Source organism: Mustela nivalis (genome assembly GCF_964662115.1).
Source record: "Mustela nivalis genome assembly, chromosome: 5".
Classification (NCBI taxonomy): Eukaryota; Metazoa; Chordata; class Mammalia; order Carnivora; family Mustelidae; genus Mustela; species Mustela nivalis.
The window spans coordinates 73,580,737-73,606,220 of record NC_139024.1 but is presented as its reverse complement, the minus strand read 5'-3'; the positions used below and the strand labels follow the sequence as shown (position 1 = coordinate 73,606,220).

At 36.6% G+C, this 25,484-nt stretch overlaps 1 long non-coding RNA gene across 1 annotated transcript; it reads right to left on the bottom strand.

The window, feature by feature from the left end:
- Positions 1-3,027: 3,027 nt before the first annotated feature.
- Positions 3,028-17,789, bottom strand: LOC309864445. Its single transcript, XR_014311529.1, has 5 exons — positions 17,697-17,789; positions 10,561-10,645; positions 7,949-8,128; positions 4,224-4,301; positions 3,028-3,248 (listed from the first exon to the last, which is right to left on the bottom strand). It is a non-coding gene; the product is annotated as an uncharacterized lncRNA (long non-coding RNA).
- Positions 17,790-25,484: the final 7,695 nt, after the last annotated feature.

The following is a 25,484-nucleotide window of genomic DNA, read 5'->3' as shown; positions in this document are numbered from 1 at the left end:
ATGACAGTACAGACAAAAGGTTGATACCCAGGATCTATAAAGAACTCCTCAAACTCAACATGCACAAAACAGATAATCATATCAAAAAATGGGCAGAAGATATGAACAGACACTTCTCCAATGAAGACATACAAATGGCTCTCAGACACATGAAAAAATGTTCATCATCACTAGCCATCAGGGAGATTTAAATTAAAACCACATTGGGATACCACCTTATACCAGTTAGAATGGCCCAAATTAGCAAGACAGGAAACAACATGTGTTGGAGAGGATGTGGAGAAAGGGGAACCCTCTTACACTGTTGGTGGGAATGCAAGTTGGTGCAGCCACTTTGGAGAACAGTGTGGAGATTCCTTAAGAAATTAAAATAGAGCTTCCGTAGGACCCTGCCATTGCACTCCTGGGTATTTACCCCAAAGATACAGATGTAGTGAAAAGAATGTTTATAGCAGCAATGACCACGGTCGCCAAACTGTGGAAAGAACGAAAATGCCCTTCAACAGATGAATGGATAAGGAAGATGTGGTCCATATACACTATGGAGTATTATGCCTCCATCAGAAAGGACGAATACCCAACTTTTGTGTCAACATTGACAGGACTGGAAGAGATTATGCTGAGTGAAATAAGTCAAGCAGAGAGAGTCAAGTATCATATGGTTTGACTTATTTGTGGAGCATAAGAACATGGAGGACAAGGGGAGATGGAGAGGAGAAGGGAGCGGAGGGAAATTGGAAGGGGAGGTGAACCATGAGAGACTATGGACTCTGAAAAACAACCTGAGGGTTTTGAAGGGGCAGGGGGTGGGAGGTTGGGGAACCAGGTGGTGGGTATTGGGGAAGGCATGTATTGCATGGAGCACTGGGTGTGGTGCAAAAACAATGAATACTGTTACGCTGAAAAGAAATTTTAAAAAAATGATTATGTTGTATTTTAATATTGGTTGTAGCTACATCAAATATTACTTTGACATGGGCATAATTACATATTACCATAGATCCATTTACAGGAGCAGATTTTATTTTAAACCATTCTTGGAAATCAACATCCATGCAAGGTAGTACTGGTTCAGCAAACTGCCTTAGTTCCTGGCTCTGTTCCTGCCAACTGTGACCTTGGGCAAGGTTTTTCACCTCTATGTATCCATTTTCTCATCTTTAAAATAGGATCAAAATGGGTTGTCAAGAGTATGAAGATAATGTATATATAGCACTTAGATCTGTCACTGGCACAATGTACATTCTCAAAAATAGCTATTTTTTTAAAGATTTTATTTATTTGACAGACAGAGATCACAAGTAGGCTGAGATACAGGCAGAGAGAGAGGGGGAGAAGCAGGCTCCCTGATGAGCAGGCAGCCTGATACGGGGCTCGATCCCAGGACCCTGGGATAATGACCCAAGTTGAAGGCAGAGGCTTTAACCCACTGAGCCACTCAGGTGCCCCCCAAATAGCTACATTTAAAAAAAATATTTTATATTAATCAAACAGGGAGCTTAAACTTTTTTTAAAAATAATTTTAGATCAACATAATTCATTTTCCATGTAAAATCCTTTGGGATCCCTAAGTATTTAGAAACTTATGAAGCTATGGTCTGTTCTTTAGTTCACATACACAAGCTGATGGACAATGACTATGAATGTAAATGGGAGTGGATGATGGCTCCAAATGAGAATTACATTTTTGAATGCCTTCATTACAGTGCTGATTAATCAGAATTCAGAATGAATTTGCTGTAAATAAGTGTAACTTTTAGTTGATGATGTAGTTATATTGATATCTGCTGTTAAAATACTTCCTAGGGGCGGTGATTCAAATGGCAGTGTAGGGAGATCCTGAACTCAGAACCCACAGACCCAACAAATATGCAGCTACATTTGGAATAAGTCCCTCTGAAAAGACCCCGAGAACCAGCTGAACACCTTACCCACAACAAAGGATCAAAGGATCACCTGAGACACCTGAGACACTGACCCCTGAAACAGGTAGGAGAAGCAAAGACACATTTGCCAAAATCTCTACCCACTGCACAGTGACCCATTATCAGGAGAGAACTGAAATAACAAACAAACAAAAAGCAAACAAAAATATAAAGGGAGACTGTACCTAAGAAGAAGCAGGTGATAGAGAATAGAAGGGATCAAATGGCAAAGCACTTTATGGAAGAATACCAGAAAGGAGGTGACTTTTGAAATAACAGGTTATTGAAGACTACTATAAATGACAATTATCACTTTGCCATTTGCAATTATTCATGCATTTCCTGCAGAGCAGCCAACATATTTATTAGTTATGACTAATAAATGTATGTGTTAGCAACCTTGCATCAGCATATTAGAAAGTCTTAGTATATATTTTTAAAGACCCCAAACAACTTGGTCTAATGCTTTAGTATTGTAATTGTTGCCACGTTGAAACCATTTCCATGGTTTTCTGCACTTTAATCAGCTTTTCATGACCTACATTGGTGTCCACGGACTCCTCCCCACTCTCTTTCCGTGTAACTCTCATAATGGGCATCACACTGTTGTCTGAGGCTGGAACTCCACCTCCAACCACATAGTTTTCTAAAAAATTCTTTTTAGATTTCATCTTACCCACTAATGACTTAATGTTCATCAATCACTTAGCAATGTGGTAATAGAAGAATTCTTCCAAAAATTGGTGTCAGTACTTAGATTTTTTCCCATAGTGTTTATGTCATCATACCTTGCTTTGGAAGACTGGGAGAGAGTCATGATATTAAGGGAAGGGAAAACCATATTAACTGACACTCTATCATAAAAATGGAAGAGCTTGTGCATATTTGGTATATTAGGGGCAGAACTATAAATCCACAGTTATGGGAAACAATATGTATTTATACTTTTGACTAAAACATTCATTAAACTAGTCTCAAAAGATACCTACCATGAGCCACACTTTTATACATGCCTGCCAGGGAAATATGGCCTTTTGGTTCCCTGCATTTTGTAGAATGGTAAATAAGCCTGGCTTGAATGGGCTGTCAATTGCACTGCGGTAAAGTTGAAGTCACTTTGTTTTGGGCCACCTAAAAACTTGTGCTCTATCTCCATTGGGTATTCTTACCAAGGCAATTTCTTCCAACCAGTTTCATTTGAGGCTGAATGCTATTTAAACTTCTTTATGTGTTTCTTTAGCTTGGGAGGATACCATACGCCTGAGGTTATGGTCCAAAGATGCTGCCTTTCCAGTTTACATTATGTAAAGTTACACGGTCCTCCTTTAAATTAAAAAAAAAATGTTGCATGATGAAAATTATTTCTGTACCTGAACTAGTAATTTGCCAGCTATAGTTTTAGAGATATGTTTCTACAGGTTCTTGACTTCCCAAATAAAATTTGTTTTTGAGAGCCACACATTTTGGGGACATGTTCTTCTACTTTAACATCTTCACAATATTCACTATTTTTTTTCACTCATAGTTTTACAAAGGCTACAACACCTTTTGAAATAATTTTACAAATTATTTTTTCTTATTTCTAATAGAAAACAGGGTAGGATCATTCACATCATAGAGCAACAGCAAATTTGCTATTTGTTCTCATAATTTATCTAAAACGTGTACTTTGTCCCTAATCACTAACAGTAGACTGAAGCAAAAAGGGATTAGTGAAGTGTGTGTGTGTGTGTGTAGAGAAGAAAACTTGCTAGCACTATCCTGAATGCCTTCCTGTCTCACTAGGATATGTTTCCTCATATTTAGCTGCTTTACTCAATATTATGCTTGGGCAGTGACTTGATTCCCACCACATCAACTATGGGTTGATTTTATTTGTAAGGATATTTTTCCAAGAAATAAATTCCATGATATTAGAAATTTCCATATTTATGATCAAAATGAAAAAAAAAAATTAACTACACTGAAAAGTGGATGCTTCCTAGCAGGTTAGGTTACATCTAGTGAACCAATCCCATGGTATATTCAGTTGTATTTTGTATCTGAGCCAAAACAAATTATTATACAATTCCTGGCAAATTGTGAAAGCCACAAAACATTAATTCCAAAAATATAAAAGACAAATATGTAAGAAAGTATAAGACAAGATGTACTACTGCCCTAGTTCTTACCAGGACAAAGCATTTAGGGTATGTATTTACTACTCAACATTTGATTAACTTCAGTCCTTGAGCATTGACTATATGTCCAAACTTTCATTGACTTTTTGTTTGAAATAAGTAGAAAATTTCATTTTACCTCTCAAAGTCTTTACAATAAAATGTCTTCCAGGATGTTCCACAAATGTTTGTACATTTTCCCAACTGAAGTGTATGTCTAAGAAAGTCCAAATAAAGCAACAATTTATTAAATATCCACCATGGAGAAAGAACTTGCAAATTTATTGATGGAATTTTAGTTCTCTGTTCAGAGGACTGTCTTTTTCATCATCATTGTTTTCAACATCATCATCACCACTGTGATCATTTTTTCTATGCTTCTTATATATTCACATGCCTGGTTCATAGTAGAGCTGATCATACAGCATGAGGTTGGTTTACTGTATCAGTACGGTATCACAGTTAAGACTACTGGCTTTACGTACTGACTCCATAGCCAATAGCTTTAACTGTCCCATTGTATTGTCTCCACTTATTACTCTAAATGAAATATTAAATTCTCAAATTAGGTCATTACCAGAGTAAGTGTTCACTACATATTCTAGACAAATGTTTGAAACCATTTAGTCTTTTCAGAACTGACACTAGGGGAAGCACACTGTAACTATCATGTAACTAATGGGGGAAGAGTAAAGATGTGGTGACTATCCCCTAAAATAAAAAGCCCTGTGATCTTTCAGGGAAATTTGGAGAGTTAATGTGACAGCTTTTGAAGTTCCAAGAGAAGGATCAGAAAACTTCAGAGTTAGAATTAGCAAAACTCACATTAGGGTCTGGAGGTAATTTGTCTAGGTACTTCTAGGCTTTACATTTATGACTTTAGGAAACACTGTTGGGCAAGACTTTCCTAGCCATTGCCATTGTTAAGAACCATTTAAACAAAATCAATGACAATGGTCTCTGTTATGAACTCAATGTATGTTGAAACTTAATCTCTAAGTGATGGTATTTGGAGGTGGGGCCATTGAGAGGTAATTAGGTCAAGAGGGTGGAGCCTATGAATTTGATTCCTCCCTTAAAGAAGAGGTCAGAAGGGTAGCCTGCCCTCTGTTTGCTTTGTCAGGATAGGCGGTGAAGTTGGCATTTTGCAACCCAGAAGAGGGCTCTCTCCAGAAACCAACTAGCTAACACATTAATCTCGGACTTGCAGCCTTCAGAACTGTGAGAAATAAATTTCTGTTGTTTATAAAACATCCTATGGACTCCATCCTATGGAATATTTGTTGCAGCAGCTCAAGCTGACTACAATAGTCTCTAAATATAAAGGTGTATATTTTTTGTGTTACAGAGAGCTAAGGCAGAATTTGGAAAATTTTTATATGTCAACACATTGTTTGTAGAGATTTTAAAACTAAAATTAGCTGAAGTTCCCTTCTATGTCTTTTAATTAAATATAATTTTAAGCAGAGTTAAAGCAGGGAGAGGAAAGTTTTTTGAGGGGGAGAGGAACAAAATCATATCAATAGTAAGTGGTGATGTGATCTCAGGTAATTTATATCTTTTTATATCTCAATTTATATATTAATGAAATTTTCAGAGGAGAGGCAAGATCTGCCCTGAATCTTCAGAGGCAGGAAGAAGGAGCAGAATCCCAGATGAAAGGAAGAGTGGGCAAAGGTGTGGGAAGAATGGGTCTTTTTGAGGAAAGGGAAAGTGAGGAGCAGGATAGTATGGTAAGGGAAGAAAATGAAAGAAGTATATGGTGGGTTCCTGGGTGGCTTAGTCGCTTGAGCTTCAGACTCTCCATTTCAGCTCAGATTATGATCTCAGGGTCATTGGATCAAACCTGGAGTCTGGCTCCACACAGCAGTGTGTTTGCTTGAGATCTTCTCCCTCTCCCTTTTCCTCTCCCTGCCTCCCTCCCTGCTTGTGCTCTCTCTCTCTTTCTTTCTCTATAAAATAAATAAATAAATCTTGAAATAGATAAATAAATCTTGAAATAATTAACTAAACCAACCAACCAACCAACCAACCAACCAACCAACCAACCAACCAGTGAAAGATTTTGTTAGCCAGATAAGAAAGTCTGAACTTGATCCTGCAAGATAATGAGGAACCACTACAGGTACTTAAGCACTATGATGATTTTTTAAAACTCCCTTCATTTAAAATGTATGGCACATAATCTCTTCTATATCCTTCCTTAATTTTACTTAAATGGCCTGCTACTGGAGTCTTCGGAGTCTTACTATTTTTATACTCTTCAGGGCCTCATTGACCCTTTCTTGACTTTAAATTATTTCCATGATAAACTGCCTTTAAGTCCATGCCAGTTGTGCCAAACTGAACAGATATGGTTAATGTAATCCCTGAAGGGAACTCCCTCATGAAATGTAATGGATATCCCTGAATCATCTGAGAGTCATGCATTTATATTAACTGTGTAATTGCCGCACTTGGTCTTCAGTTACTTCGTCTGGCAGTACACAGCTGAAGATGGCTAGTATCATACAAAACATGGGAATACCTAGGAGGATAAAAAGCTAAAATTAAGAAGTATGAACAGGTCCAATTAGTCAAACTGAGTTTCTGTGAGTATAATGAATTTTGAAAGTTATTTGTAAAACTGACTTAAATATTTTTAGAATATTATGACATTTATGGATAAAAGTCTCTGGGTAAGGCACTGAGTATCATTTTACTGAGTGTCCAAGGCTTTAAAATAATCTTAACATTCTTGCATATTATAAAATACTTGGATTAATTGATACTTTGAAATGCATCTTTCCTGGGACTTGAAGGTTTACTTGGTGCTCTAGTTTGAGATAAAATATTTCATACCTTCTTACTTAGTCCATTGTCCTTTTCATGAACTTCTTAAGAATATGTATAATTATAACTATTGGTTGTTGATTAGAATATCTAAATTTAGAATGAAAACATCTTCTTAAAATGAACTGATGGTTCCTGTGATGAATAAAGTATTCAATTTGTTCAAATTTGGGGCTATATTAGGAAAAGAAGATAATTAACACATATGAATATATAATACACACTATATATATGTAATCTAAAACATACATTAGACAATTTAGAATTTCACAAGCAATGAAACATGAATCCCCTGAGGCATTAAAAGTTGTTTTGTGAAAAAAGACCATAATCAAGTAAGTCTGGCAATGCTGAATTATTACTTTTCTCCCCCTTTCTTAGAAAACATTAATACTTATTAGCCCTTTAGAGTCTTCTAGATGTTCTGCCATAAGGAAACCCAATGCTTAACCTAATGCTTCCAAAACTTATTTGTGTTTGGAAACTCTCCTCTCCCTAGAACATTTATTAATATCTCCTGGGACTCCAGTATTCTAAGGAACATTTTCTGGGAAAAATTGACATAGAATTTAAGTAAATACAATTTGTTATATACACAGAGGTGCACACAATAAACACAACACATTGCCCTTGATTAAATAGAGCAGGCTGTCTGGACATAAGCTGTATACTTTAAAGTTTTACAGTAGACTACCATGCCTGGAACACAGTAGATATTAAATAAATATCTATGGAACTGATCTTCTTTTATCATGTAGTCACTTCACTCTCCCCACCCTTCATACCCCCTCCAATGGCCAATTTCCTATAGCACTCCCTGAAGCTACTTTTGGCTGTGGTCAGACAAGCTATGTAAGTTATTAAGGTCCCTTGTAATGAAAACCCTGTGCTCAGCATATTTTAACTTGTGTTACAGCAAGGAGCTTCTTTTGGTGGTTATAAAACACCCCTTAGCCCTGAAACCCTAGCATGCTGAAATAGATCATGTAGCCATTAACCATCAGAGGGGTTGTTTTCTCAATGCTACATTACCTCTGCCTATGTTGAAGAAGGCATTAGTCTTCAGGGCTCACTGCTCTTCTTTGGACTCAGGCTTTTTCAGCAATCTCTGCTCTGATGACAATTCTTCACTTAGAGCTTAATCATTTCAGGTTTAAGGTTGTGGTTCCTAAATCTATGGGAACTCAGGTGCTAAAGTCCACTCTGCATCTCCTGAAATTTAGAAGAATCTAATGACTTTTTTTTTTTTAATATCAACGTTATCTCCCAAGGTTTTTCTATGAACTCCAGCAAACATTTTAGTGCCAACTGATTTTTGAAACTATAGAGGTGAAATATAGACTATTCAAAATGTTCTCATGGTCTAATTACAAAGCATGCACATACCAACAATCACAGTTCTGAGTGATAATAAATACAGTCAAAGTATACACAGGAAGCAGTGTTATCTTAGAGAAGAGTCATAGTCAAATGCCCTCAGATTCTTTTCCTTTCTCCCTCCACTGTACACCTGAAAAGAAAATCTGTCTTTCTTGTTTCTCTTCTGGACCCAAACCACTATTGAAGGTAGTGGATCACACAACTTGGCTAATGAATTCATTTAAAATTTGTGACTATACATTCCAAATAAGATCTCAGCGATGCTCAGTAGTTCTGTTATGTCTTTCTTTAGGCTTAGTTTGCAATTCAAGACATTTCTTACCAGTTTTTCTTCTCCCCTTCAATCTCCCTCTTCTCCTACCTTTTAAAAAAATTTTTAATTAATTTTTTATTTTCTATAAACATATATTTTTATCCCCCGGGGTACAGGTCTGTGAATTACCAGGTTTACACACTTCACAGCACTCACCAAAGCACATACCCTCCCCAATGTCCTACCTTTTAAATATATACTCTTAGTTGATAATCTTGCCTCATTTAAAAAAAAATAAATAGAAGACCCTATAATAACTTCCTCATCTTCCCACCACCAAACTTACAGGCTACCTGCATCTGCACTCTTTGCCTTGATGCTTCCTGCTGTGTTAGAAGAAGTGTCTCCTTTAATCAAAGGTCAATGCCTCCACTTTTGCCTTATATAGAAATCTATCTCTACTATTGTTTCTTATACTTAATTTTTCTGTCTTTGCTGGGGCATTTCCACAAACTTAAACATCTTCAAATATCTCCCATATTGAAAAGCCAAATGAAGGAGGAAAAAAGAAAGTATGTTTGGTTTTTAAGCACTTTAACTACTAACGCATTTCTTTGGCCCATATTACATCCAAATTTACTGAAACAGCTATCTACACAATCTGCCTGTACCTCCTCACTCTTCTTCATTTTTCAATCTGCTCCAGTCTGGCTCTGTTCCTATATCTTCACTGATGCTGATCTTTATGTCATTGAAACCTATAAACTCTTTTTCTGTTCTCGTTTTACTAGACCTGTCAGCAACCTACAGCATAACATGTAGGCCCTTATCAGAGCCCTCTTTGGCCTTGATTTCTGTATCTGTTTTCCTACCACACCAGCCATTCCTTCTTTTATTCTTCTTTGGTGCTTTCTCTAATGATTATTATTTTTTAGGACTTGGCTTTCCCTTTTTATTTGGCTGAACTTTCTCATTATGTGATCTCATCCATTTCCATGGTTTTATATTTCTCTGTTGTGTTATGACTCCTTTGAACTTCAGAATCATATCCAACTACCTACTTGAATAATTTCATCACTGTCTCAGTTTGGGAATTATCACGAGGTAGCCTCATTTGTCCTTCTACTCCACTCACTACAGGTGTAGGAAGTCTCTCTTCCAGACCACCACCTCCCCACTAACTATCCTGGGCTTTCTCAAGTATTATGAGTCACTGGGATATTGAAAAATGATTTGTGTACTTGTCCATATGGGGTAAGTCAGAGAAGAGTCAAGCAAAATCTGAAGAACCAACAGGTGTCACTCCTGCTGAGCAGTGGCTGGGAGAAATGCCAGGAGCTATTGAAGAGATGCCTTTATTAGACATTGATGAAAAGAACAGCTTGCATAACCTCTGGGCACAAGGGATGGACTGTGATTGCATAAAAAGTAGGCCAGGGCATTCATCAGGTGATGACTTCCACATGGTTCCTAGGTATTTTAGCAATGTTCCTCAGTGCTAATTCCTTTGCTAAGCTAGTCCCTTTTCCCGTCCATGTGGCCCATTTAGGTCTAGCCCTCTTGACCTGTACCACCAACCTCTCTACTCTCATCACTGCCGTTTCTTTGTTCCTTTTCATCTCAGGGAATATCTTCTTTTCTGACTATCAGGAAAGGGAATAGGATTTCAGGGGTGGGGGTAAGGGCATGCTAGAGCAAAAGCCTGGTCTGCATAATGTCTCATGCAGTCATTCTATCCATGCTAGGCACTCTTTCATGTTTTAAAAGGATTCAAAGCCAAGAAGTCTCCCTCTTTTCTCTGGATTCTACAGTCAGATCCTTACCTTCATTCAGTTGGGTACAGAATAACATGATTGTTTGAATAGAGCTTGGAAAGAAGGAAGTAAACATCAGGAAATATATCAAACTATTATCTCACCAAACCGTCTCTTTAGTCAGCTCAGGGTGCTATAACAAGATACCAAGGACTAGGTATCAAGTAGGCTTAAACAACATAAATATATTTTCTTACAGCTCTGGAAGCTGGAGAGTCCAATATTAAGGTTCAGTTTGGGGTGGGAACTTTCTTCCTGGCTTACTGTCCTCAGGAGGACTTGCTGTCAGAAGGAGGGAGGGAATAAGAGAGAGAGAAGAGGGAAACAGGGAGAGGGAGGGAAAGAGAGAGAATTTAAAAGGACATTAGTTTTATAGAACATCCCCACCTTTATGACCTCATTTAATCCTAACTATCTTCTTAAAGTTCCTATCCCCAGGATAGTCATATTGGGAGTTAGGCCTTCACCATATTGATGGAGTGGGAGGACATAGTTCTGTCCATTGATACGTCTGATAGGAATTTCAAATTTTAATATGTCTTAAAACAGATCACCTGATTCTCCCCAATCCCCATATGCTCATCCACCAAAACTTCCTATCACAGTCTCTTTTTCTCAGATTGAGTAATCAGCACAATTATCTGACCACTTGCTTTAGCATCTCATTTTCTTATTCTGTATATCAAAACCCAAAGCAAGACTGTACCTTTTCTCCACAGAATTCCTTGAATTTCCTATCTCTACAATTCATACATTTGTGCATGCCACAATCACTTGGACTGATAACCTCCTATATGATGTCCCCATTTCTAATTTTCCTACCTTATATTCACTCATACAGCTAGAATAATTTTATCAAAATGTCAATCAAATTATTACACTCACCATCTAAATGAAACTTTCTAGTGACTCTCACTGCACCTAAAATACAGTTTAATTGCTTTACCTTGGCCTACAAGACTCTGGTAAAATTTTTGGATGTTGAAGGAAAGATGTTTAGATGTTACCAAAATTCAAACAGGGGAAGAAATGCTTAGATCCACTTTGTGTGAAACAAGCAATGCGAAAGCAGAGAGATGATAGGAGAAAGACCACTGGTGACAAGAAGAGACACATAGAGTCTACTGATATAATCCAGAAGAGAAGTTATAAAAGTCAAAACTAAGGTAGATGGTATGGAGATGAGGGAATATATTAAAGAGTACTTATGAGATATAGGGGAAAAAAGCCATGCTGAACAGACATGACAATGGAAGAGACAGTAAGGGAGCAGAATTCTCCCAGACTTCTGACTCTGGTGCCCAAGTGCATTGCAGGATCATTCACTTAGACAGAGGTGTAGGGGGAGGGAAGATTTGTAGAGGAATGGGTAAGTTTCTTCTGACACATGCTAAGTTTGAAAGTCTATGGAAAAATAACAATGGGTCATGTTAACTGGGCAGCTGCATACAGATTTCTGAGACCTAAGGAATAAGATTTGGGAATCAGAGAGGATTCAAAGACCAAAGGATAGAATCCTTAACTTCACACTGTTTCAGTAGATAGTGGAAGAAGAGGAGTCCATGGATGAGATGGAGAAGTAGATAGAAATGTGAGTGGAAAACTGGTCTATGAGAAACCCATATGGAGTGAGTAGGAGACAATGGTAAATGTTGCAAAAGAAATAATCAAATAGCTAGGAACTAAAAATTGTTCTTTAGATTTTCAACCAGAAGTCATTAGTGGTATTTTGAAAGGAGTTGGGAAGAAGTTGTAGTGACAGAAGGTTGATTACAGGGTTTTGAGGATAGAATGAAGGTTAGTTCATTTTCAAGAAGCTTGGTAGAAAAGGAAATGACAGAGCTAGAATGTTAACTAGTGGGGGTTGTATAGTCAAAGGAAGGTTTTGTTTTATGTGTGTGTTTTGTTTGGGGATTTTTTTTTTTTTCAACTAGAAGGGAAGGAATCATTTATTATGGAGACACCCGTCAAATAATGCATTGGCTAATAACAGTAAAATAGATTAGGATAGTAGATGGTAGGGGGAGGAGGATCCTTTGTCAAGTAAGGCAACACATCATCCTTATCTTTATCACCTACCAATCAATAGCATGGGATTGATGTATATATTTTACTTCCTGTTGAATACAACTTTATGTTTTTTATGGAGTTAAAAAGTGAATGATTTGTTTGTGTGTGAGGGTTTTATCTCCAGAGTGCCTAAATTAACTTTGTTTTTGACTTTGTATGGCTTACGACTGATTTCTTTCCTTGTTGTTGGATTTCCTGGAGAGATAAAATTAGACTGTACCCTGCGCAGAATTATATTCTCCCTGACATTCTTTCTATACAAACTGAAGTTTGACTCTTCGAAGTTAAACTATAAAAGTTTCAAAATACATTGCCACTTCTGTGCTGTTGACCACTCAAGTCCCAATAATTTCAGGTACAGCATGTTTTACTTTGTTTTATTTTTTTAATTAGACCTTTGACATCAATTCTTTCCTCCACAATTCAGTTTATTTCTATCTGACAACTTAGCTTGTTATAGGAGCAATTGAAAAACTCACCTAATTAAAATTCACACATCATAAAGTTTAATTCAGTCGTAAGGTTAATTTTCCTCTAAGCTATTGAATGTCAGTGATTACTTTTCCAGTGGGAGTGAAGACAAAAGCAAAACAGGACACTTTGTCTCTTTTATCATTAGCATAAACTACCCCAACCAAAATACTAAAGTGAAAGTCCTAGGAAAAATCCTCAATATGGATCAAGATTGCACTCTTGTAGATGGCAAAGATTCTATTCTCAAGAAGTATGAAATGCTTTAAAAAGAAAGTGTTAAATGTAGTCTTTAAAGAACTAAATGGATAGGGCCTGATCATCTTAGAAATAGTTCACTGCTTAGAGATTTCACTAGTTGACATTTGTTCTAATTCACTAGTTCTGGTGGTCTGAAGCATTATCTACTCTTTCACTTTGCAGAAAGGGAATGGGTTAAAGGAGAGAATGCTTGAGAATAGACACCTCAGAATTGTGAATCTTCTTCCTTTCTGCTTTGTGAGTAGCATCCAACCACACTAGAGATATTTGGACATGGAAACAGACTATGTGTTTGTACTGTTTCCCAAACAAAACTTGGGTACATTACAATGATCATTATTTTTAAAAGATAGAGGTAAAGAAATATTTTGCTGAGGATGGAATTAAGGTATCCCTATCCCACTGTCCTCAGTAGGCATAGCCTGCTGTTACATTGTGGAAAGCTGCAAGAATCTTCAGGTCTTTCCCCCATCTTTTCTTTATGCCTTAGTTGAAATTACACGGTATCTAAGCTTATTTTGGCTTAATTATACGTTTGCATAATTAAATTTGTTCATCTATAAAATGGCAATTATAATACCACATAGCCCATAGGGCATTTTGTGAATCAAATGAGATTTATCCATTTACAGCAACTAGAATCACCCAGCACAGTTTAAACACTCAGTAAGTATTGGCTATTATTATATATTATTCACTTATGCAGTGCATATTTGTTGGCCACAGGTTATGGTCAGGGTGTCATGTTGACAGAGCATTCATTTATTTATTCATTCAACAAATACTTACTGAGCACATATGATGAGTTGGGTACTATACTAGAGGCTGGGGACACAGCAGTGATTCAAACAAAGTTCAGGCCCTCATGGATTTTATAGTATAAGGGGAATGAAAGATGATAAACAAATAAGTATAGAATATAGAATATAATATCAAGAAATAAGGCTCTGAAAGATAAATTGTGTAAGCAAGATAGACATAGACCTTACACTCATTAGTTAAACTCTAGACAAAATAAAGACAAAGACAGGAGTTTAAAATGAAAGGCTAGAGCAGTCCTGAATGGTGACAATGTCCAAAGAGTAATTATGCGTATGGGTGATTGAAATGAGGTTTATGGGTGGGGGGTGGTTTCACTGAAGTTGCAAAGGCCAAGAATCTGTGAACTTGGGAGTTGAACGGTTCGTCCATACAAATCCTGATTTGACATTGACCTATAACCTGGGAAAGCCCTGGATGAGAACCTACTTCAGTCAGAGCATAGATGTTATTATAAAGTGCAAATGAGATGCTGGTCCAGATTAGAAATACATTATAATGGAAAAAAGTTTGGTTTATAATTAAGGCATTCCTATCTCAGAAATTTAAGAATTTTGTTTTTTGTTATCCTTTGTTTTTTACGTAAATAACATGGTTTTTAACAGGCATCTTGAAGAACTTGATTGAATAAAAAGACCGTAAGAACTCCATATATTTGGGAGATTGATAAACTGATTTCCTTCAGAAAAATACATTTGCTTCAAGTTTATAAGATAATGAACCCCCAGTTCAGCGTCAACCCTAACAGTATTCTTGGCCAAGCATGTTGTCAGAAAAGCTTATATAAGAAGTTTTAGATGACCTGGGGTGCCTGTGTGGTGCAGTTGGTTGCGCTGACTGCAGCTTTCGAGTCAGGTCATGACCTCATGGTTGCTGAATCAAGTCCCAGGTTGGGCTCTGTGCTCAGCCCAGAGTTTGCCCGAGATTCTCTCCTCCTCTCCCTTTCCCCTTCCCACTTGTGTTCTCTTTCTCTAAAGGCATGCTTTTTCAATTCATAGCTGCTTTCATCTATGTCTAATGTTACCAAGAAAAGGAAGAAATAGAGCTTGATTCATAGAAAGGAGGGATCTAATAAAATGTAAGAAATGGTTTGAAACCATAAATAAAAAAACACATAGATCGTGAAAGCTGTTGTTTTTAATGCTTTGGAGATGTTAATAATTTACTTTGCTGTGTCTTATTCAATAGGACACTTTGACTAGCAACATGGTGCCAGTTATATTACAATGGCATTTGGACTAATCATTAAAAATTTTTTTTTTTAAAAAGAACTTAATTTTTAAATGTAGGAATGATGAACTCTTTAAAAGACAATTCATTCGTTTCAGTTTTTCAAACTAGAAACTTAGAAACTAAAAAGTTATTACAGAATCCTCATGCAGCACAATTTATCATATTGCATTGCCTGGGGAAGCACACACTGTATGCTTTGTACAGTTGGCATTGCTGAATGCCTGCCTGGTTAAACAAATTGTTAAGAGACACCATGGAACTGCCACTTTCCAAAGCTACAGTAATACATCAAATTAAAAACTGGGTTATAAATATGAAGAGCAAGTTAATCTCTTCTCTGTATATCTGTATATTTTCATTAAAAATTAAAATACCTACAGATATAGCTGGGCTTGCCATTTTTCTTATATTAAGTATCAGCTGTTGAGTATCAGCACAAATTAGTAATCAAAGTTCTTCTGTGTGAGTGCTTGGCAGCAACAGAAAGGCTGCTGAAATACTCAAAGGATTCAATGTCTTCTTTTGAACTATCTTCTGAAACAACTGTTGACATTTGCTCTGATGGTGCAAGGGCAATTGGTGAGTAAATCTGTTAACACAAGTCAAAGCCATGACCCGAAGCTGTATTAGTACCCATCAACATCTCTACAACTACATATTGGCATTAAAAAGAAGGCACCAGTTTTATTTATGAATGTTCTTGAGGGGCATCTGGGAGGCTCAGTCAGTTAAGCATCTGCCTTCGGCTCAGGTTATGATCTCAGAGTCCTGGGATCAATCCCCGCATCAGGCTCCCTGCTCAGCTGGGAGTCTGCTTCTCTCTCTCCCTGTGCTTGTGCTCTCTCTCTTTCTCAAGTAAATAAATAAAATATCTTAAAAAAAAAAAAAAGAATGTTCTTGAAAGAGCAGTAAAAAAATATTTTTAAAGTAAATCTTAACTTGAGGTAGATGTCTTTTAATATTCTGTGTGATAAAATGGAAAGTATGTATAAAGCTCTTATACTGCCAACAGATGTATGTTTGTCAAGAAAAGTAGCACTCATGTGAAAGTGTCAGTTGTAAGTTGAAATGGCCACTTTTTTCATGGAACACTATTTGCACTTGAAAGAATGACAGACAAAATTATGGTTGTTTAGATTTAGGTTTTGGTAGACATTTTTTCAAAATAAACCAAATGATTTCTAAAACAACATAATTTTAAAAACATTATATAGTAAAATATGTCAACAGAGCCCATAAAGTTCATTGATATTGTGGCTAATCTTTAAGAAACTATCACTTGTTGAGTACTATGTACCAGGAAAGAAGAATTTCCATAATTATCTGAAAAGGTATTAAAATAACCCTTTTTTTTCTAATTATATATACGCATGTGGATGGGTTTTCTTTAAACATTTCACAAACAACGTATGGCAACAGATTGAATACAGAAACAGATATAACAATTCACTTGTCTTCCATTAAGTCAGACATAAATGAGATTTGCAAAACTATAAAACAACTCCATTTTTCTCAGTAACTTTTTTTGTTTAGAAGAAAATAAAGTTACTTTTCTTAAAAATGTTATTTATGCTGGGGCACCTGGGTGGATTTAAAGCCTCTGCCTTCGGCTCAGGTCATGATCCCAGGGTCCTAGGATTGAGTCCCACATCGGGCTCTCTGCTCAGCGGGGAGCCTCCTTCCCCCTCTCTCTCTGCCTGCCTCTCTGCCTACTTGGGATCTCTCTCTCTCTCTGTGTCAAATAAGTAAATGAAATCTTAAAAAAAAAAGTTATTTATGCTAACAAGTAATACACTTATTTTCATTTTAAAATAAATTAACAAATAAACAGTTTTACAATGCCAACTGGACATTTTTTTTTTTTACTTAAGGGTCCAGCATTCAGCACTGGTACAGCAAGCCCCCAAATCTTAAATATCTACCCTTGTGATTAAAACTGTTAACTCATGGGGTGCTTGGGTGGCTCAGTCAGTTAATTGTCTGCCTTCAGCTCAGGTCATGATCTCAGGGTCCTAGGATTGAGTCCTACATTGGGTTCTCCCCTCAATGGCTACTCTGCTTCTCCCTCTCCTGCTTCTGCCCACGACTTGTACTCTCTCTCATTCTCTCTCAAACAACTAAATAAAATCTGAAAAAAAAAAAAAAAAAAAAAAAAAAGAATACCTTCTCTCCACTATGTCCTATCTAGTGGGATCCATAGCACAACCCCAGAGCAGCTCTGTTTTGTGAGATCCACACTGATTCTGGGAACATCCAATTTCCCTTTCCCCCAATAAATGCACATCACTCTCAATATGGCCATCTCTTCGCTCTCCTGTCACGCTGTTTGATCCAGCCCTTGAGCTTACTAGACAAGAATCACATATCAGTCATTAGAATTATGCCCCTCTGACCACATAATGGGGACATATCAAGCTCTATGTGATCTGTAGTTATCTTAGAGTTCAACTGAGTTAGGTCATATAAGATGCTCACTCACTTGGTTGGCTGTGGATGTTGACTGTTGGCAGGAGTTGGTGGGAGACTCTGCTGGGCATGTCAGCCAGAGTGCTTCCATTCTCCTCTACTTGGCTTTTCCTTCTGCCTTTGGCTTTGGCTGTGTCAGTGGGGTGGGGGAGATTTTCTGAAGAGCAAGAATTCTAAGAGCAAGGAAGCAGAAGCTGCCAGTCTTCTTAAAGCCTTAGGTGAGAAGTTCCGGAATATCACTTCTACTGCATTCTGTTGGTCAAGGCAGTATATAGGCAGCCCAGATTCAAATGAAGTGGAAATAAACTCTGTCTCCCCATGGGGTAGTGGCATGCATAAACAGGGAAGGAAAGAATTGATGACAGCTATCTTTGGAGACTGGAAACTGTGGAATGTAATCATTCTCAAGAATCCTTTGTTTTCATAAAACTATGACTTCAAAACATGTTCAGGTTTTATTATATCAGAGAAATTGTGCAGACTTTCTGGTTTAACAGAAAATTCTCTGGGAACCAGAATAGACAAATTCAGGAAAGCGCAATGCCTTACAAAGGCCTGTTGTTTGTTTTTGTAACCTGGCTTGGGGTCAAAGACTGTATACACTTTCTCACTATATTCTTTATTAATAGTAGTGACTAACTTCCAATAAGACAAAATGTTTATTTTGACTCTGTCAACTTAAATCTTTGTATTTGAATTTTTCAAATCCTAATGAGTGATTGGGAAACGCAGTTTACCAAGAAGAGGAAGTGTTTTGGAGACAGTGGTGGATATGTTAAATAGATGTATTAATTACACAGAAAGTAACCAGAAATAATAATACATTTCAATTAAATTCACTTTTTTTTTCCAAAAATAAGCACTAATATTATCTGTATAACACCTAGTTAAAAAGGGGAATAAAACCTCACTGAACATATTGCTGGATCTATAGGATTTAAGTAAAAAACTTGTTTTCTTTTCTAGAAGTTAAACTTCATATGCCTAATACTTGAAAATCAGGTAGAAGTATATGTTGACCAAATTATTAAGACTGACCAGAATTAAAATTTAGGTAGAAACAAATGGCTTAAAGTTACTTTATGCGGGTCCCTTTATGGACCAGGACTATCATACAAAGAAAATCTGAGATAGAGAGGAGAAGGGAGTTGGGGGAAATTGGAAGGCGAGGTGAACCATGAGAGATTATGGACTCTGAAAAACAGTCTGAGGGTTTTGAAGGAGCGGGGGGTGGGAGGTCGGGGTACCAGGTGGTGGGTATTATAGAGGGCACGGATTGCATCGAGCACTGGGCGTGGGGCAAAAATAATGAATACTATTATGCTGAAAGTAAATAAAAAAGATAGTATACAAAAGCTTCTTTGCAGTCCCTGGTCCTTCCTTGATCTCCTCATCTCTGGATTCATCCTATGTGTATTAGTCAAGGTTCTCCAGAGAAAAAAAACCAACAGAATGTGTGTGTGTGTGTGTGTGTGTGTGTGCATTCATCCATTCATTCATTCACTTATTATGAGGAATTGGCTTATGTGATTATGGATCCTGAGAAGTCCCACAGTCTTCTGTCTGTTTACTAAAGACCCAGCAAAGTCAATGGTGTAATTTAGTCTGAGTCAAAAGGCTTAAGGACCAAGGGAGCCAATGATTTATATCCCAATCTGAGGCCAGACAAGATGAAATGGTATGTTCCAACTCAAGCAAGCAGTCAGGAGTCTTCCTTTCCACACTTTTTGTTCTTTTCAGGCGCTGAGTGGATTGATATGTCTACTCACTTTAGGAGGGTCAATCTACGTTACTGCTTCATGGATTGAAGTGCTAATCTCATCTTGAAATACTCTCATAGACATACCCAGAAATAATGTTTAATCTAGATGCTCCCTGGCCAGTCAAGTTGACAAATAAAATTAATCATTACACTCTATGCTCGTACTTGCTGCTATTTGAGCTCACTTCTTTGAGGTTTTCCCCTTGAATCTCAACACTTTTTTGAGACAGATTTTAAACCTAATTTTCTACCTTGTCATCAGAACCTTATACAAAGCGCTGGACAGTTGCCCTCTGGTCTTATAAAACAGAACTTGCTAACAGAAACTTAGTCTTTTCTCCATTTTTTTTCTTCCTCCTGCTATTCCTTCCCTCCTTGTTTGCCGCCTTCTTTGTATCTCTTCTCCCCTTCCTCCTTTCTTTATTCTTCTCTTCCTCCTTGTCTGCCTGTCTTCTTTCCCTCCCAAATAATTACTCATGTACTTAGGTGTTCAGATCACTAATTCTGGTGTTTAGGACCCAGTGACCTACAAGATAGAGAAGATGCCAGCCTTTCAGAAACCTACCCTCAAACACTAAATAGTTTGAAAATTAAGGATTTGGCTCTAATTGTAAATGCTATGAAGAAGCAACAGTGGCAATAAAAAAACAGGATAAGACTCTTGGGGTAATCTTGTGTGGTGGGGGCATTCATCTTCCTGGAGTAAGTGATATTAACATTGAAATCTGAGGAATGCTTACAAGTTAGTCACGTGGACTCTGAGGGGAACTGGTCTTTCAGGCAGAGAGTAAAACGTGCTAATGGATGGGGGTAGGGGTGATTTGAGGGAGAGAGAAAAATTCAGTGTCCCTGGGGCTTATTAGAGAAAGAAGGAGAGTAGGCAAAGATGGGCCTGCAAAGGATGGTAGGAGCTAAATAATGCAGCGCCTTGTGAGTGATGATAAAGCTACTGGAGGGCATTAGGTGGAGAGGGATTAAGTATTTAATCTGCGTGGGACTGAATGACCACGCCTGACCATTAGTGTAGGGAGGAGGAGAAATGGACGTACAAAACTCACAATTAAATGAAACTTTGAGATAATCTTCGATTTGTGTTCAGTTATTTTATACCCATTAGTGAATAATAGTTTTAAATCTTTCAAATTGAACACGACTGTGGTCTTGTTTGTTTTTACTCTTTACCTAGAGTATGCTCTGCTTCTGTACTTTACATATGAATCCCGTTCTCTGAATTGAATTCAGAAGCTCCTTTAACTGATACATTTTTGGACTTCACATAAAAGTAAAGGAGGATCAAGAGAATACTACAGTACTGTTTGTAGTTCTCTGTTTATAAGAAAACATAGCAATCAGTGTTTGCACCCCATGGAAATATGGTTTCAATTTTGTCCTTGAAATACGAGAAGAGATGTGTTGCCAGCACATATTTATTCCTGCAACACATCTTTTTATTTCTGAAGTGTACAGATGTCCCATGAAGTATGCTTTCAGCTTTTCCAAGTTTAGTTTCATTTTAACGTGATGAACACCTGATAAATGATAGCACTTGACACAATGATGAGAATACTAGCTGGAATGATGTGCCCACAGAGATGGCAGATGGACACCAATTGCCTTGAGTCTACTAAGAATATCAACTGCTGCCTTATTTATTGGGATTTATATTTGGACATACTGACTCAGTTTCAAGTCTGAACTTTGGATTGGTTAGAGTCAAAACAAGAGGCCAGGTTTTGAGGCTGGAGTTTTAGAACTCACTCTTTGAACTGTGTAGCTTATCACTGTATTGAATAACATAGCAGGAAAAGATGATTAACAATCATGACTTTGAAAGTTCATTAGAAACATGACACATATTCATTTGCCACACATTTGAAGCCTTAAGGTTTACCTATGACCAACAATATGGCCTGCAAATAGTAAAAATATAACCAATATTAAGTAGACTTTCAAATCAATTGTCCATTTTAGGACTTCATGTTCATCCTTTTCTTCTTTTTTATTTAGTATTTATGAAGTAATAATAGTATGCAATCCAGCCTTGACACAAAGAAAACTGAAATATGAAATATATTTTTTTGGCAAATTCACTCTTGGATACAAAAGTTCTCTCAAAATAAATGGATAAAGGCCCATCAGAGTTGGCCTTGAATATATTTGGGTTTCCTCTTACCACTATTGCATTCAGTCTTACTTCTTCTCTTACATCAACAACTCATGTCATTATTATTTTATTTTATTCACTACATTACCCCAAAAAATCCCAGAAAAAATTCCTTTTCTTCATATCCTCAAGTCAGTATCAAGATCACTGTGTGGAAGAAATTTAGAAACATTCCTAATGTTTCTAAACCAACACAGTAGTTCTATTTCTCGAAGTGTTATGTGTTTATATTTCTGCACAATTGGGTATTGATTTTCAGTTAAGGTTAAAAAAAAAAAAAAGTCTCCTCAAATCTAGATTCTCCCATTACTTTGCTGATGTTGCTTGCATGAAATTCACCAGTAACAGCCTACTCATAAAAATCCATTAAATTTCATGATTTTTTTTTGTAGTATTTGTCTTTGTTGACCACTTTCCTACCTACCACTTACCTTTTTCCTGCCTCTGTTTTCTCATATATAAATTGGGTTGTTGTTAGATTTAAGTAAGTTAATATATGTAGAAATTTTAAAGTAGGGTCTAACATAGGGTAAGGGCATAATACTTTTAGTTATTTTATTATTATATACCTTCCTAACATGCTCTACTCTGTGTTTCCTAAAAGTAGAGGCTGAAATCAAAGCTGGTGTGAAAGTGGTTTATTGTGAAATGATCCCAGGAAGAAGTAAGGAGCTAGAAGAACAAAACAAGGAAGGAGGAAAAACCAATACAAGTTTATGGTTTTATCTGTGAGAGATTATGTAATGCATTTTGAAAGTGACTACATTTGTTTATTGTCTAATATCCTGTTATTCGGGATAGCTAAATGAACATTAATTTCCCTGTATTTTCAGGTTGAGAAATTGTTAGTGCCAAGCTGGTTCAGCATGTTAGAGAGGGCAAGAATTGATGGAACCAGAGCTCAGGCTGAGGTGAGAAGCTGTCGGGTTGCAACTGTGCAAAGCTGGTCAAAGACTGCGCAGAACTGGTCTGCTGCTGCATGGTGGTAGTAGGAGGTGTGGCCAAGAGTATTTTAGGTAGTGTTCAAATGGTACCTAATATGCACATACTCTTGGATTTTTTTCTTATCTCCTTAGCTACTCTTTTTGCTCTCTTAACATTTGGACTCCGTTTTTTTTTTGTAATTTTTTAAAACAAATTTTGTGGTATAATTCACATAAATAAAATGTATTGATCTTAAGTAAAGAGTTGGATGGTTCTGACTTATATACCTATTTAAACCACTACTCCAATTGCAGTCATAAATCATATCCAGTTCTCCCCCAAATTCTCTCTTGCTTCTTTATAATCAACATCCCCAGCTCTGCCGTCAGGCAATCAATGATCAATAAACATGCTGAGCATTGTTTTGTAGACATTTTGGATATTTTTATTCTTTGTGAAATATTTGTTCAAATATTTTATCTATTTTTACTTCAGTTTGTTTTCTTGTTATTGTGTTATAAGAAGGCTTTATGTATTGTGGATATAAGCCCTCAATCAGATTTATGTATTATGAATTTTTCTTATTCTGTGGTTTACCCTTTTATTTATCTTTAGCAATGTCATTTGAAGAGCAAGAGTTTAAAATTTTGATGAAGTCTAACTTATCAATTTTTTTAATCATATAGGTCTGCTTTTTTGTGTGCAACCTAAGAGATCTTTCCTCATCCCATTATAGCACATTTTCTCCTGTTTTCTACTAAAAGTTTCATAGTTTCAACTTATATTAGGCCTATGATACATTACAAATTAACTTCATATATTGAATGAGGTAAGAGTCAGGAAATAAGTTTCTTTAAAAAAAAAAAAACACAACAATATGGCTATTCTATTGTTCCAGTGCCATTTATTGAAAGGTTACCCTTTCTGCATTGCATTGCCTTGGCATTTTTGTAAAATATCAATTGACCATATATATGTGGGTTTATTTCTAGATTCTTCTATTTCTTTGATCTACATGTCTAATCTTATATTAATACCATATTATCTGTTTTATTGCATTTTTATAGTAAGCATAGAAATCAGGTAATATAAATCTTCTGATTTTGTTCTTTTTAAAGATTATTTTGTTTCTACTTGTTCCTTTATACTTTCATAAGAATTTTAGAACTAGTATATCAATTTTTTTTTAAAGATTTTATTTATTTGAGAGAGAAACAGTGAGAGAGAGCATGAGCAAGGAGAAGGTCAGAGAGCGAAGCAGACTCCCCATGGAGCTGGGAGCCTGATGCGGGACTCGATCCCGGGACTCCGGAATCATGACCTGAGCCGAAGGCAGTCGTCCAACCAACTGAGGCACCCAGGTGTCCCTAGTATATCAATTTTTACAAAAATTTTGCCATATTTTGGTTGAAGTTACATAGAATTATAGGCCAATTGAGCAGAATTGGTATTTTAACAATAACAACTCTTCCTATCAATAAACAGAGTATGCCAGTCCATTTATTTCACACTTCTTTAATTTTTCATAACAGTATTTTGTAACTTGTAGTATTTGTAATATTTGTAATGTAAGGGACAAATAGTTTACATCTTTTGATAAACTTTTCTCTAGGTATTTTGTGGTTATGCTTCTTTATAAGTGGTATTTTATAATTTTGAATTTTCCAGTTGTTTTTTGATAGCATATCTTCATACAATTAGTTTTGTATATTCTTATATTTTTTCATAAGGATTTTACCTTAGAGCCTTACTAAATGCACTTATTAATTCTCATAGTTTTCTTGGTTGAATCATTATCAGTTTCTGTGTACTCAATTATCTTATTTGTGAATGAAGACAATTAGCCTCTTTTAAAAAAAATCTGTATACTTTTTTTTTCCTCTTGCCTTATTTCTCTGACTTGGACTTTCAGTGCAATGTTTAATAGACAGGATGAGAGTAGATATCCTTGCTTTGTTCTTGATCTTGGGGGAGAAGTAATTTTTTTTCCACCATTGAGTGTATAATAACTACAAGGTATTTTAGATGTTCTTTAGTGAAGGAATTTTCATTTTAGTTCTATCAATAATGGGTGTTGAATTTTGACAAATATATAGACCCAATTTCAATACAGGCTTTCCCCTTTTTTTTAATATAAATTTTAAAAAATTTATTTATTTTCAGCATAACAGTATCATTATTTTTTCACCACACTCAGTGCTCCATGCAATCCGTGCCCTCTATAATACCCACCACCTGGTACCCCGACCTACCACCCCCCCCGCCACTTCAAACCCCTCAGATTGTTTTTCAGAGTCCATAGTCTCTCATGATTCACCTCCCCTGCCAGTTTACCCCGACCCCCTTCTGTCTAACTCCCCATGTCCTCCATGCTTTTTGTTATGCTCCCTTTTATCTTTTTTTTTTTTTAAGATTTTATTTATTTATTTGACAGACAGAGATCACAAGTAGGCAGAGAGGCAGGCAGAGAGAGAGGAGGAAGCAGGCTCCCTGCCGAGCAGAGAGCCCGATGTGGGACTCGATCCCAGGACCTGAGATCATGACCTGAGCCGAAGGCAGAGGCTTAACCCACTGAGCCACCCAGGCGCCCCTCCCTTTTATCTTTAATTAAAACATTTACTTACTACAGTCACTTCATTCAGATATTAAAAAGTACGAAGTACCTCTATTCTTCATCTTCCCAGTTGCCATTCTTTATCCACAGATAAACACTTTTATTAATTTCCAGTATGAATAGGCATTCTGAATTTTTAAAATATAACCAATAGAAAATGTAATAGAAAATGTCAATATATATTCTAATTTGCTCCATCTTTTAAACACACAGAATTCTATAAAATGGTTCTGCACAGTGTTTTTTTTCACTTAATAGACCTTTGAAAGCTTTTCTCATGTAGTGCTGTTATGGACTAAATATTGTGTCTTTCCTCCACTTTCCCTAAACCCCCATG